Genomic DNA, 377 nt, shown 5'->3' with positions numbered 1-377 from the left:
ACATGTGTCAGCAGGCGTCTACTTTCTCAAAGCTGGTGGGGCCTCCAATTTGCCCCCCCCCCCCCCCCCCCCCCCGATGTCACCAATGGGCCACACATAACATGCAGTGTAATCAGACAAAGACTCTGGGTGTTGTGCAAGTGGGGTGTCAAAGGCTACACATAGGAGTTGTCAGAGAATGAAGAGTTGTCGGAGATGGAGGAGTCATACACTGGAGACACATTACATGAGACTGATAGAGCAATGCTTCTCAATCAGGGATGGCGAGGCACCCCGGGGTACCTTCTGGGTTGGTGAGGGGTGCCGCGCTGCAGATCCCATGTTTCCTCACAGCGCCATGCATCTCTATGGTGCAGACAGGCCTGCTGAGACTCTGA

Source organism: Aquarana catesbeiana, linkage group LG09 (assembly GCF_042186555.1).
Source record: "Aquarana catesbeiana isolate 2022-GZ linkage group LG09, ASM4218655v1, whole genome shotgun sequence".
Taxonomy (NCBI): domain Eukaryota; kingdom Metazoa; phylum Chordata; class Amphibia; order Anura; family Ranidae; genus Aquarana; species Aquarana catesbeiana.
This window is presented reverse-complemented; position numbering follows the sequence as displayed.